Here is a 15,000-nt window from a genome sequence, read left to right as displayed (position 1 = left end):
TCTCAGAGTGGTTGGCATTAGGAAGGGCATCCAGCTGTAGACACTCTACCAGATCAGATTGGAGCCTGGTGCAGCTATCTGGTTTGCCAGTCCTCAGTCAAATCGTCCAACCCATGCTAGCATGGAAAATGGACGTTAAACGATAATGATGATGATGATTTAACGGTTTCAAATTTTGCTACAAGGGCAGCCATTTTAGGGGAGGGGATGAGTCGATTATATCAACCATAGTGTTTCACTGGTACTTAATTTATCGACCCCACGATGATGAAAAGCAAAGTTGACCTCGGCAGAATTTGAACACAGAACATGAAGACAGATGAAAATACCACTAAGTGTTTCGCCCAGTGTGCTAATGATTCTGCCACCTCACCAGCTTCACAAAGTTTAATATTAATTAATCAAATAACACAGTACAATATCTAATAATTATAAATTTAATTACTTTATCACTAGAACTGTTGTTTTCTTTCAAAATACAACGGTATCGTTTGTTTTTGTTGTTTTTTTATTTTTTTTTATTAGCACAGAATTTCTGTTGAAAACTGTTGCTAAAATCATAACTTATGGTAAAGTATAGATATCAAAGTGTAACCATTACTGAATTTCAAACACCATCAAACACCATTTTTCTTTTTTTTAATCATTTATATTTAATTAATTAATTTATTTATTTAGATTTGTTGGCATAGAATTTCTGTTGAAAGCTGCTATTTAAAAAAATAACTTATGCTAAAATATAGATATCAAAGCACGGCATAACCATCGCAAAATTTCAAACCCCATCAAACAATTGACTTCTCCACTTTACTGAATTGTCTGTCGGTAACTAAATTCAATTATCATACAATACAAACTATCATATCGGACTTGGGTAATACAAAGCGATATAGCTTTACATATAAGCAAAATAGATTAGACTAGAAAGAAAGAAAGAACTAAATGAAGGGAGAGATAGAGACAAAGATGGAGACATGCTGAGTGAGAAAGAGAGAGAGAGAGAGAGGTAGGCAGAAAGGTTTCTACCACAGACTTCTATGTTCTGTTATTCGAATATACAAAGCAATATTCCTAGAAAAATTTAAAAAGAACAAGCAAAAATATCCAGTTCTCTTTTGGGTTGTAACTGTCTGAGGCTTCAATGAAAAATAATAAGAAGAAGAATTACGAAAATATGCTTCTGATTCCACATTCAAAAAATTAAATGGAGAATAAGGGGGAAAAAAGGAGAAAAAAAAAACGAGAAGAGAAAAAGATTTAAGAAATTTACAAGCAAATTTAAATACGCCGATGTTGATGATGATGATGGTGGTGGCGGTGGTGATGATGATGGTGGTGGTGGTGGTGGTGGCGGTGTGGTGGTGATGGCGGTGGTGGTGGTGGTGGCGGTGGCATTGGTGGTGGCGGTGGTGGTGGTGGTGGTGGCGGTGGTGGTTGTGGTGGTGGTGGTGATGGTGGTGGTGGCGGTGGTGGTGGTGGCGGTGGTGGTGGTGGTGGCGGTGGTGGTGGTGGCGGTGGTGGTGGTGATGATGAGATCAAATGATATTGTGTTATTTATGCGAAAGTAGTATTATGATTGGTTTTGTGGATTTCTCCAGCTTTTTAATTACCCTCCTGGCTACAATCGATACGACTCATAGAAGCAGATCTCTGGGTCTACGTAACGCCTTATCTGGAAATAAAAGAAAAGCAGAAAGATAATAATAATAATGATAATAATGATGATGATTTCTTTTATATAATAATAATAACAATAATAATAATAATAATAATAATAATAATAATAATAATAATAATAACAACAACAACAACAACAACAACAACAATAATAATAATAAGAATAATAATAATAATAATAATAATAATAATAATAACAACAACAACAACAATAATAATAATAATAATAATAATAATAATAATAATAACAATAATAATAATAATAATAATAATAATAACTGTGTGAAATGGGTTTATACATAAAGAATTATGGATTCTACTATAATAAGTTGTCTGGTTTTTTTTACTTTTTTATCTTTTTCTCTTTTTTTATTGACATACAAGTATACAATTACAAACGTTGTTGGAATGCTATCTCTTATCTCGTTCAGATAAGAACACAATTATATATGTATAAATATATAATATAAATAAAAGTTTACATACACATGCACAACACAATATATATATATATATAGACACATGTGTGTGTGTGTGTGTGTATGTGTGTGTGCGTGCATGCATACATACATATCTATGCATATATGTAAGTAAACACACATACATATAAATATATATATACATACATATATATATATACACATATACATATATATATTCAGTTCTCTTTCAGTTCTTATATATATGTATATATATATATGATGATATATATATATATATTATATATATATATATATATATATATATATATATATATACATATATATATATACACACATATGTTTAAATATAAGTATATATATATATATATATATTCATATGGATATAGATATATATATATACATATATAATACATACAAATATATACGTGTAATAAATACATACAGACACCCACGCATACATACAAACATACGTATGTGTATTGATTTGTTGAATAATCTATAGGTTTCTTTTGATGTCTATCATGTATACATTGCGATTTGATCCATAAACAGGCTTCAAGAAAATTCTTTCAAACTGTTGATAGAAAGGAACCAAAGTTGCTTGTTTAAAGTGTTTCTTTATAATTACTTTTCATTCCGTTTCACACCCAGACTCCATAGACAAAATATTTCTTTTGTAATCTTCTCACTCCCAGTATTTTCCAATAAACATAATGATTATTGGTACACATGTGTGTGTATGTCTTAAACTTCAAATTTTTACTTTTATTTACTTTACCATGTTTGTGTTCAAAGTAGTAGGAGGCAAAACTTATAAATATAGCCATATTTACTCTTAAATGAAGCCATTGCAGCATCTTAGAAAATTCTTAACAGTTTTTATTGTCTTGATGGTAAAGGAAGTTTAATAAGGCTGAAATGTGTCTAGAGTTGCCTCTCTTATTTGCAAAAATAAGGTAGCGAGCTAACAGAATCGTTAGCCCGCCAGGCGAAATGCTTAGCAGTATTTTGTCTGCTGTTACGTTCTGAGTTCAAATTCTGTCGAGGTCGACTTTGCCTTTCATCCTTTCAGGGTCAATTAAATAAGTACCAGTTATGCACTGGGGTCGATATAATCGACTTAATCCGTTTGTCTGTCCTTATTTGTCCCCTCTGTGTGTAGCCCTTTGTGGGCAGTAAAGAAATAAGAAATAATTAACCCTTTTTCTGTGGGAATTAGATAAAGTCCCTCAAAATTTCATTGCCCTTCACTATAGAAAACAATTTTATATATCACTATATCTTTTGTTGAGGAATATCCCTCTTTGAAACTATTTTCTATTGAGATACATCAAGTTTACTGAGGCAACATGACTTGTAAAAAATATCAATTCTACTTTTTGTTAGATATTTAACATCATTACATGGCATAACCATGAAGTTTGATTTCACAGTTAAGGGATTAAAACAGTATTCATGTATATACTGTATAAATCAAACGGACTTTAAATGAAAAGACTGGGGTGTGACTTATACATGGGGCACAGCTAAAACCATAAAGGGGAAAAAAATTTGTACTGAGATTTAATTATAAATTAGGGGTGTGAATTAAACATAAGTGCAATTTATACACAAGTATATATGGTACATATATATATCATGTGAGCAATCAGACTATCAGATTTTGTTATGCATCACTGGTCACAATGTGCTTTACATCATTTTATATATATGTTAGCTAATACTATTTTGTTCTATTTTTACCCTTCCTTTTCACTTTATTGTATCTAGTTAATTTTTATTGTTACCTGCATCAAACCCTTTGATGAAAATTTACCTGAAATGACACAAAACTATCAGCTTTTAAAGATTATAATTACTTGTGAGGTCAATGGATTGCTAAAATCATTAAAGTATTGAATGTAATGACATGTGGTATGTAGTTATAGTTCTTTACATTCTGAGTTCCTATTTTCAATAGGAAAACAAGGGCACTCAGAGATTAGCCAGAGAGGAATTTTTTTAAATGAGAATATTTGAAATAAACTCAGCTGCTCTCACAAATGAGAATACGCAAAATAAACCTAGCCCCTCTCAAAAATTAAGTAAGAAATACGGAAAACTATCCAGAATCCTTGTCCGGTACCAGATCGATCCCAAAATTGAATCAGTTCATGCCAGTCATAAGGCCAAACATCCCTGAAAGTTTCATCTGAATCCAACCCGTGGTTCTTGAGATATCGTGTCCATGGACAAACAAACAAACAAATGCAACTGAAACAATACCTCCGCCTTTGCTAAGGCGGAGGTAATAAACACACATATTGGTAATATATGTGTTTAAACCATGTTTCAACCGGGTTAATCACCAATCATCGGACTTTTATTCCTGATATCTACAAGTGCAAGGACAGAAGTGTGGTTAAGGAACTTGCTTTGCAGTCGTGTAATCTTGAGCTCAGTCCTATTGTATGGCTCTTTTATCAAGTGTCTTCCTACCATAGCCCTGAACTGATCAATGCTTTGGGGGGTGAATTTGGTAGATGGAAACTGTGAAAAAACCGACCAATGCCTTGTGAGTGTATTTGGTAGACGGAAACTGAAAGAAGCCTGTCGTATATGTGTATATATATATATATATATGTATGTGTGTGTGTGTGTGTTTGTGTGCCTGTGTTTGTCCCCCTAGCATTGCTTGACAACCGATGCTGGTGTGCTTATGTCCCCGTCACTTAGCAGTTCGGCAAAAAGAGAACGATAGAATAAGTACTAGGCTTACAAAAAATAAGTCCCAGGGTCGATTTGCTCGACTAAAGGCGGTGCTCCAGCATGGCCACAGTCAAATGACTGAAACAAGTAAAAGAGTAAAAAGAGTAAGAGTATATATATATATCATCAACATCATCATCATCATTGTTTAACATCCGTTTTCCATATATGTACCCACACATATACATGTATGTGTGATATATGTGTGTGAATGAGTTTTCCCCACTCTCCACTGCTTGACAATCAGTGCTGGTTTGTTTACATCCACATAATGTCCTCCATAAGAGCTCCAGTCAACTAAGAACCAGACTTTAAAAAATATGTTCTGGGGTCAATCGATTCGACAAAAAACTTTTCGAAGTGGTACCCCAGCATGGCCACACTCCAACTGCTGAAACAAGAAAAATAAAAGATGGGTTTATGCCTGTATAGCTTAGGGTGTTCACCAAAGGGAATACAACAGAATAAGTACCAAACTTTAAAAACAACAAACAAGGGGTCAATCCATTTAACTAAAACCCTTCAAAGTGGTGCTCCAGCATGGCTGCAGTCCAATAACTGAAACAAGTAAAAGATTACAAAAAAATGTGGCTGTGTGGTAAGTAGCTTGTTTACCAACCACATGGTTCCAGGTTCAGTCCCACTGCAGGGCACCTTGTGAGTGGATTTGGTAGACGGAAACTGAAAGAATCCCGTCGTATATATATATATATATATATGCGTGTGTGTGTCTGTGTGTCTGTGTTTGTCCCCCTAGCTTGCTTGACAACTGATGCTGGTGTGTTTATGTCCCTGTTACTTAGCGGTTTGGCAAAAGAGACCGATAGAATAAGTACTGGGCTTACAAAAGAATAAGTCCCAGGGTCGAGTTGCTCGATTAAATGCGGCGCTCCAGCATGGCCGCAATCAAATGACTGAAACAAGTAAAAGAGTAAAGATGTGCACATGATACCAAGCAGGATTAGAACCAGGACCATTAGTTTCCAAACTTAAGTAAGGGTAATAAATAACATTCTTATCCAGTGCCTCTAATGCATTCACCAAATTTGGTTTGCATGAATCATATTTTTAAATTTTCAAATATGAAAAAAGATTACTAAAAATTCTTTTGAATATCCAAACCGTTTCTTATACCATTTTCTTATATTTCTCTTTCTATTTTCAGGTAAGTTGAAGAAATATGTCTCACTCAGCCACTCACACATCAATCTCAGTCGGTTCCTCTCAACCTCCACTACATCGTACACTCACTCTTTCTCGCTGACACAACAGCTACAAGATAAATCAATAAACCGTTATTAAAGGTAAGTTTCGACTCATCATTCAGTGATGCTGGCTGCTAAACAAGTTTTATACCATTTCAAGTTCAATCCGCTACTTGCTAAGCAATAATCCACTTTTTGAAATCAATGTGAAGAAGAAGAAAAAAATTCTTTAGCTACAACTAAACGAAATTGAATAAATGTTTTTGGTGGTAAAATTATTTTATTGGTATTTTCCTAATGAAGAAGAAAATTACATTTACCTCGGCAGCAGCAGCAGCTGCAACAGCAGGTGATAACATTTTCTAACACACATTACATTATTATTATTATTATTATTGTTGTTGTTGTTATTTGTCTTTGCTCAGCTTCTAACACTGGAGATGTACTTTGGTGTCAGCTGTTCACTAGCAGTGAACTAAGGTAACACACCTTATTTTTCAAGCACCATTTGGAGTATTCGAGCAGTTCCAAGCAGTGCTGCTTTCTGCAAGTGCTCCACCCTTATTGCAACCCCCATTTGTTCCATGTACTTCTCAAGATTTTTTTCTCACTGTTTCCAGGGCTCTAACAATTATCAGTATTACCACCACCTTTTTCATCGACCAAAACAGCTTAACCTCCCAAGCTAACCTATTATACCTTTCGACATCTCTTTCTTCCATATCACATACCTTGTTGTCAGCTGGGCATGCTATATCTATGATCCAGCATAGTTTGCGTTCTTTCTCAATTAAGACTATGTCTGGCTTCCTATTCTCTATCTCATGGTCGCACTGAATCATAAAATCCCATAGGGTCTTTGCATTATCATTTTCGATGATGCCTTCAGGTTTATATTTGTACCACTTTTTTGCTCTGTCAAGTCCATACTTGTTGCAAAGGTTCCAATGGTAAAGCTTGGCTATATTGTCATGACATCTCGTATATTCTTTCTGGATAAGTGGCATACATTGACTGGTAATATGCCATATGGTTTCACCATTTTGTCCACAAATTCTGCACTTATCACTTTCTTATTACTATTATTATTATTATTATTATTATTATTATTATTATATTATTATTATTATTATTATTATTGAGTGAGAGAGCAGAGCATGCCATCAAAGTGATACTGGGGTAAAATATACGAAGCCCAGTATACCCATCAGGACTAGCCGTCTGATAAGGGTACACCAGGCACATGCATCACAACCATATGTGCGCGACACGGTGATCTCATATCAAGATAAACAGCGCATGACCTTGCAGGTGGGATCCAGTTAGAATTTTCTTCTGGTCGAGTAGCCCATCCCGCTCAAAAGGTCCCTGAATAAGTATTGTTTAAGGATGTTGAACAAAACACCCATGTTTCCAAAGGTGAATTATCCAAACCTCTGAGAATTGCTTTCAACACATGGTTATGATGCTCCCCCACTACTTCTGCTCATGATCAGCGATGCACTTATCATCAGCCACTAAGGCACATGCTCAACTGGTTAAGGTCAAACAACTGACAAGCAAATCTGTGGTATTGAGCAGAATATTTGCTGTAGCTCATACTTTATACCAAAACCTTCTATTTCTTAATTATTATAAATCTTCCACTGACGAGTGAGCCGGTTTCCAACAAAGATACAAGGCTCCATCTTTGGGATGTAGTTAACACAGACAAATTCACATTTGTAACTTGAGAAAAGTCTTGCATATTTTTACTCTTCCACTCACAGATAGGACTTGTAATGTATGAATCAGCTGGTCGATTACTCTTTCTGAAAATTCCCGTTCATCAGACAGAAACATAAAACTCTGAGTAACAGTTTTTGTGATATTTCTGCTGCTTTTCAATAAAGTATATATATATATATATATATATATACATGAAACACACAGATACAGGTATGTATATGTGTGTGTATATGTGTATATATATATATATATATACATATATATATATGTGTGTGTGTGTCGCTGTGTGTGTACATATATATTTATACGTACACATGTATATACGTATAAATATTTTCTGCTAATGAGATATCTTTGTATCTATATCGACCAGCTTATGAACAAAATGAGAACTAATTACAAAACACTAATTCATACTGATCATATATATTCTTTCTACTAATAGAATTTTTCAACTGATAAAATTTATTTCTGGAATCTAATCCCATGATAGGTCATGTGTTACGTTATTCTCCTTTTTTTTTAGTTTTATGCGTTTCTTAATGTAGCTTTTCCTTTTTCTTTTTTTCTTTTTATTTCTTATTTCATTATTTTTGTAGTTTTCGGGATAATTTGATAACATCAACAAAACACCAAACTCAAAATTATTATTACTACTACTATTTTTACACTACCAGTTACTAACTACCACGACAACTACTAGTAACAGTAGGTGGTGGTGGTGGTGGTGGTGGCGATAGTTGGTGGGGGGGCTTAGGTAGTAATATGGAAAATATTTTTCCATATTTGCGTAATTCTATAAGCAAGCAAAGAGGAATGTTGTGTGTTCTTGCTTTACTGTTGCAAGATGTGTGTGTGTGTGTGTGTGTGTGTGTGTGTGTGTGTGTGTGTGTGTGTGTGTGTGTGTATGTGTGTATGTATGTATGTATGTATGTATGTATGTGTGTATGTATGTATGTATGTATGTATCACAGAGGTGCTACCTGCTACGAACAAAACAGCATTGTAAGAGCAGAAAGAAAATGTGAACTGCGCAAGTTCAGAGCCAACACCTTGCACTCAGTCCCAGCAGGTCACCAGTGCCCAACCTGCAGCAGTACCTTCTGAGCATGCATCGCACCAATCGGCCACAGCTGGACACATCATGATCCCTCTTCTCCCACTCGATTTCTTTTGTCATCTTCAACAATAATAGACAAGCTAATAATATATTTCATTAAAGTATTGTCTACAGAGAACAGAAGTTTTATAGGAAACCATGTTTCAAATTTTCCTGTTTAATCATTTTTAGAATTGGATGAATACATTAGGTAATGCAGTCCCTAATCGGGAAGGAAAGTTTTATTGAAGTCATGTATCGCCTTGACCTTTGAAACGTGGAGTAGATGATACTAAGGCGACTGAAGAAGGGGAATTTTCCTTGTTTTGTATGTCCTGTACTCTATTTTTTCGTTGTTTAAAAGAAATGTCCATTTCCTTATTTTTGTGCTTATGTTTTCGTTTCTCATTGTGTTCGACGTTTTTTTTGGAGTCCTGTACCCATATATGCATGTATATATACATGTAGAGGTAGGTACGTACATATATGTATGTATATATGCATATGTTTTATTATTTAATTTATTATATATATACATATATATATAAAAGGATGGGATGGCCACCAATGGGATTTCTCTGACCATCTCTTTTCTCTTAGACCCTTTGCTTCCAATGGAGCATTGGCCATTGATGACTGTTCTCCACTCTTTTCAACTCTGACCTGTCTTTTTCCTGCTTCTCTCCTGTTGGATCCTTGTTTTTTTTTCAGTTCTGTCTCAGTATCCCCACTTCAGCTATTTTTCAGGGCATCCTCTCTACTCTATCCCTTGTGGGTTCCAGGTCAGGGCATGATGTGTAATGCAGAATTCTTTGCACATTTTATTGTACTGGTTCTATATATTTCCCCGAGGAAAGGTTTTTGCTCTCCCAGGTTCTGTTGGTTTTAAAATATCATCAATGCTTTTATAACTATGTTTTTTTTTTCTTGGTAGGGGTGATGTTGGCCCAATGCAAACCCATTTTTACCTCTAACAAGTGGTGGCACATATTAGTCTGCCCTCCATCCTTTAACCTTTTCAGCATGATAGGCCCTATCAGAAGGTTCTACCTTGCTGACATATCCCTCAGAGTTACTGAAACACCACCACAAGGTGTACCTTTGAAAACGGGTCTGCTCAACTAGGGTTGACATACCCTCTCTGCTCCAGATCAACTTTGTTAAATAAGATCCAAATGGCAAAAAGAAGAATTCGACAAACATAACTGGTCGAATCATGATTGATTGATTGATGATTAATTAAACCAAATGATTCATCAAACAGTTGATTAATTAATTGATTGAATCGTTAACCAATTGACAAACAAATAATAAAAGAAGTGAAATAGAACTAGTGCATGTGTTTATTATTGGCAAAATGACCCACTCATCATACAGCAAAAATTTATTTCATTACATCATGAATCTTACAAATGATATAGAAAATTTATATATCATCATCATCATAATCGTCATTGTTTTAGCATCTATTTTTCCATGTTTGCATGGATCAGACAAGATTTGTTGAAGTGAATTTGCTATGGCCTAAAGCACTTCCTGTTGCCAACCTTCCTTGTTTTCTGAGTAAGGCAATATTTTTCCTAGTTCAGTGGAAAATAGTACACTGGACACAGGTCAAGGTTGGTGACAGGCAGACTGTAAATTATAGACACTGCTGGTATGACAGTGAGATTTATTTGCAATTAGTATGTAATGGTGCATGGTCTAGTGCTTAGAGTGTTGTACTCACGATCACAACATCATAGGTTCAATTCCTGGAATAGGCAGTATTGTGATCTTGAGCAAAACACTTCATTTCTTGTTACTCCAATGCTGTGTGTGAAGGGGCATGGCTCTGTGGTTAGAGCATTGAGCTTACAATCGAGAAGTTGTGAGTTCGATTCCTGGACCGGGTTGCATGTTGTGTTCTTGAGCAAGACACTTTATTTCACATTGCTCCAGTTCACTCAGCTGTAGAAATGAATTTCAACATCACTGGTGTCAAGCTGTATCAGCCCCTTTGCCTTTCCATTAGATAACATTGGTGGCAGAGGAGAGGCTAGTTTGCATGGGCGACTGCTGGTCTTCCATAAAACAACCCTAGGTTGTGTGTTCACCTCCTCCTCCTCCTCATCCTCATCATAATCACTAACATCATTTAGCATTTCTTTCTGCCCAGACTTGTACCCTGGAGGGGAACCTCTTAGGTGCACCCATGGTCATTCGTAACTGATGGAATCAAATCGAATGCTGTGTGAGGACCAGCATGTCAAAGAGCAGACCCTATATCTCCTCTACATGCCTTAAAAGGGGACTAAAAGAGGTTGAAGTAGGATTTGCACTCTGATCTCGTAAGACCCTCATCAGCAACGACTACCCAAACGGACCCATGGGCTGGAAGAGTGTCGCCTGAGTGGTGCAAAGGTGTTGTCCACCACAAGTAGGAGGGAATCACCTACAAATGGTGCATGCAACAATGTGCTGTTACAAAGCATTCCCCCATACTACTACTACTACTACTACTACTACTACTACTACTACTACTAATACTACTACTACTGATGCTAGTATGTGATATCAAGGGGTGGTCTTATATACACACACATACACACACATATGGTCATGCCACAAAAGAGTCACCCAGTAGTCTCTGTGAAGTGGTTGGCATTAGGAAAGGCATCCAGCTGTAGAAACAATACCAAATCAGGGTTCAAGTGCAGCCTTTTGGCTTCTTAGTTCATTATTAAACCATTCAACCCATGCCGACACAGGGAAAGAAATGTTAAATGATGTTAGTGATGATGACGATGATGATGATGATGATGATGATGAGGGGGAGGAGGAGGGGGAGGAGGGAGGGATGAATTCCTTTTCAGCTCTCATCAATCAAAATCCCTCACAAAAGGCTTTGAGAAGGCTCTACAGCGGGATGCAGCCCAAGACCTTGTTCTTGAGATGAACTTCTCAACTTCACTGCCATTTGTATGTGTGTGTGTGTGTGAGTGTGAGTGTGCGTGTGTGTGTGGATGATTGGCGGGAGAGATAGTTTGGTAGAAACTGGTAAGAACAGAGATGGACAGATAACGAGAGTGTTGAATAGACAAACTAATATACATATATATATATATATATATATATATATATATAATATATATATATATAATATATATATATATATACATACATACATATATAAAGATATACATATTTAAAGATAGATGAGTGAGATATAAATAAATAGACAGGCAGACAGACATACAGATAGATAGATGAACGAACTGAGACATAGGTGAGTAGGGAAGGAGGGAGAAGAGGATAGGTAAATTGATTGACTGACAGATAGGCCTTCAGAACTCTATCCCAATTATTTACTAAATTGATAAATATATAGATTCGCTCATTTACCACGAGCACAACACACACACACACACGTATCTACAGAATGATTGATAAATTGACTCAGAAAGAGATGACAGGCAAATAGTGATAGAAAGAAGGAGATAATTATATATATCTGTGTGTGTGTGTGGTTTTAGCAAGAAAGAGAAACAGGCTGGATTTCCATGAGGGTGATAGCCTTGCTCAATGTGCAGAAAAGGAGGAGATAGACACTCCATATAGTGTACTGAATGCAAACTGTGGACGAATAGAAGGCGGAGTGGAATCACAGGCAGATTAATAGAGAAAGTAGACCTTGTATGTAGCAGATGCACAGAAGCAATCAACACTAAGAGCATACAGGAAATAGATTTTTCTTGAATGCCCACGAGGATCCCAAGGCATGGTAAATAGCTTCTGTTACTTAAGTGACCTAATTAGCAGCGAAGAAGGATGATATGAATACAGCTAGAGCTTGATCAGGCTGGAGCAAGTTTTGGAAGCTATATTTTATCTTTTTATCTTTCACTGGTTTTCAGTCATTAGATAGTGACCATGCTGGGGCATCATCTTGAAGAATTTTGATCAGACAAATCAGTTCCTGGACTAATTGGTTTTCGTCAGCTGGATGCCTATTCTATCAGTCTCTTTTGCCAAGCTATGGGGATGTAAACACACCAACACTGGCTGTCAAGCAGTGGTGGTGGACAAACACAGACACAAAGGAACACACACACATATACATGCACACAATGACCTTTAATCAGTTTCCACGTACCATATCCACTCATAAGTCTTTGGTTGGCCCAAGGCTATAGTGGAAGACACTTGCCCAAGGTGTCACGCAGTGGGACTGAACCCAGAACCATGTGGTTGGGAAGCAAACTTCTTACCACATAGTTACTCCTCTGTGGAAAGAATTTTTCTCTCTCAGAGCAAAAAGCAGATTGCATGATGTCTGTGCATGAATGGCAATGCCACATGGTAGTCAAACATGGGCTGAGAATGTAGAAGACATGCAAATGTCTGTAAGAAATGAAGCTGACATGCTCTGCTGGATGTCCAGTGTCTGTGTGCAGGTATGACAAAGTATAAATGGGTCAAGAGGAAAACTGGACATGAGACGCATCAGATGTAGTGTGGAAGGTAGAAGATTATGCTGGTATGGCCATGTGATGAGGTCAACTTTATAAAGAAATGTCATATGTGGATGGAGTGTGTGGAAGAGGAATGTCCTGGAAGTTATGGAATGAAGTAGTGAAAACTGACCTCAGGACTCCGAACCTCCCAGACGAGATGCCAGAGGACCAGGGTGACTAGTGATATACAGTGTAGTGCTCAATAAGACCCACCCATCTCAGTGCAGCTCGGGGCCTGGATGCATAACGTGTATATCTACACAAATGGGCTTCTTTCCCAATTTATCCATCATACCTTCCTTGCACTGATCCCTTCATCACTTTTCTAATTAGTGCAGTATACTGCTGTTGTAATTAAATTAGATAAGAGCTACATATTTCATTATCCTTCTCTGTGCTACCTGTTATTTCTTCCACTACTTGGAACCACTTTGTTTGACAGCTATCCTTAATTCTTAACATAACTCCTCTCTACTTGCATTTCACATTGATCACCCTACATTGTCCAACTACTCCCATCTCATATTAATTATTGAACACATTTGTTCACCATTCACTACATTCACCTCTAACTCTTAACCTGTCTCTTCAGTCATAGCCTACTCTCCCCTAGCTTCCCTTTGAATCGTATTTATCACCAAGCACACCCTTACCTAGTTCGCTCTTTCACTGCATCACCCCTACCCATTTCTATCCACCCTTCACTCCTCATATATGTTATTGCAACCTCTAACCACCATCTCTTCTTGTCTTCATGTACATTGAGGGCCTACCTTGACATTGTATCATCACCAGATTTATTTCTGGTTCCAGCTCCTTCTGATTACCCTCATCCACTTTTATATAATGCAAGTTAGCCTTGTATCTCTTCTACAGCAAGAAACCAGTTCAGGACCCTCCTTTCTTAACACCTTGCACACAGCTGCCCCCTGACTATCTAATTTGGTCCCTTTCGATGAAAGGGGATCTTAGTCCTGCAAGTTACAAGCAACCTCAGCCTCACCGGTGCAGCTGTTCACAGAAAAGCACTTAGAACTCTGTAAAGTGGTTGGCATTAGGAAGGGCATCCAAACATAGAAACCATAACAAAGCTGATGTTGAAGCACGGCAGTTTTTCGACTCATTTGAAGCCTCTCAAACCAACCAACACATGCCATCGACCTGAAAGACAGATGTGTGATGACGATGATGATGTATATGCATATACAGATGTATGTATATATACATGTGTGTGTGTGTGTGAATGTGTGTGTGTCTGTGTGTGTGCATGTGTATGTGTATGCTTGTATGCGTGTTTATGCATGTGTGTGTGTGTGTGTGTGTGTGTGTGTGTGTGTGTGGTGTGTGTTTGTGTGCATGTGTGTTTTTGTGTGTGTAGGCAAGTCCCACACAATAAATTTGACTTTACCCTCCACATGGAGATACACAATCAGTGAAAGTTCCATTGTTGTTCTGAAATATAATTTATGAGAATAACCTTATTTTAACATACACATACACACCCTTGAATGCACGCACGCACACACACACACACACACACACACACACATGCATACACACACACACATACATGTATACATACATACACATAGATATATACATGC

At 36.8% G+C, this 15,000-nt stretch overlaps 1 protein-coding gene across 4 annotated transcripts in view; it reads left to right on the top strand.

Moving 5' to 3' along the window:
* Positions 1-15,000, top strand: part of LOC115220440 (synaptogenesis protein syg-2) — a 675,863-nt gene that overhangs the window by 190,202 nt on the left and 470,661 nt on the right. The gene's annotated exons all lie outside the window — the stretch shown is intronic.

The sequence above is a fragment of the Octopus sinensis genome, linkage group LG16 (genome assembly GCF_006345805.1).
Source record: "Octopus sinensis linkage group LG16, ASM634580v1, whole genome shotgun sequence".
Classification (NCBI taxonomy): Eukaryota; Metazoa; Mollusca; class Cephalopoda; order Octopoda; family Octopodidae; genus Octopus; species Octopus sinensis.
This window is presented reverse-complemented; position numbering and strand designations above follow the sequence as displayed.